Genomic DNA, 660 nt, shown 5'->3' on the forward strand with positions numbered 1-660 from the left:
TGAAATAAATATAGCACAATACAGTTGCTGTAAGTTACAATGGGTAGTATTAGAGGGTATGAATATTAAAAACATGATAGAGATAAATAACACAGATTTGAAGAAAGATGAAAAAGACACAGAACTTTAAACAGAAAAGACCCAGCCTAGACTCACCTAAATGAAACACAATTATGTGGGAAGCTCCTGCACAGAACAAAGGATTCGTCAAAGGAAGACGAATCCAAGGGAAAGCACCTTCCTCACGGCCACACTACACATCAGAAGACAATGGGGTAATATTTTTAGAATATCAAAAGCACACAGCTTGGAACTTAGAGTTATTTATCTTCCTTACACTGGCATCACAGTGTCAGGTCATAATAAAAAAATATATTCAGGTTCTTAAGCCTCTGAAGTAACAATTTATAAAAGGCTACCCAGAAGGTGCTTTGGGAAGAGGTACTGAAGAAAAATATACTGGAGATCTAAGATGTATGAAAAGAAAGAATTTAGTTTCCTTATTTTCAGGGGAAAAAGACAATTATCAACAACAACAACAAAAAATAAAGGGAGAAATCTATGTTTCTAGCAGCCCAGGTTTAAAACTATAACATAAAATCGTGAGTATTTTGGAGAAGATAAAGGAGAAACCCAGACATTTAGAACATGTCCAAGTTT

Source organism: Myodes glareolus, chromosome 1 (assembly GCF_982192425.1).
Source record: "Myodes glareolus chromosome 1, mMyoGla1.1, whole genome shotgun sequence".
Taxonomy (NCBI): Eukaryota; Metazoa; Chordata; class Mammalia; order Rodentia; family Cricetidae; genus Myodes; species Myodes glareolus.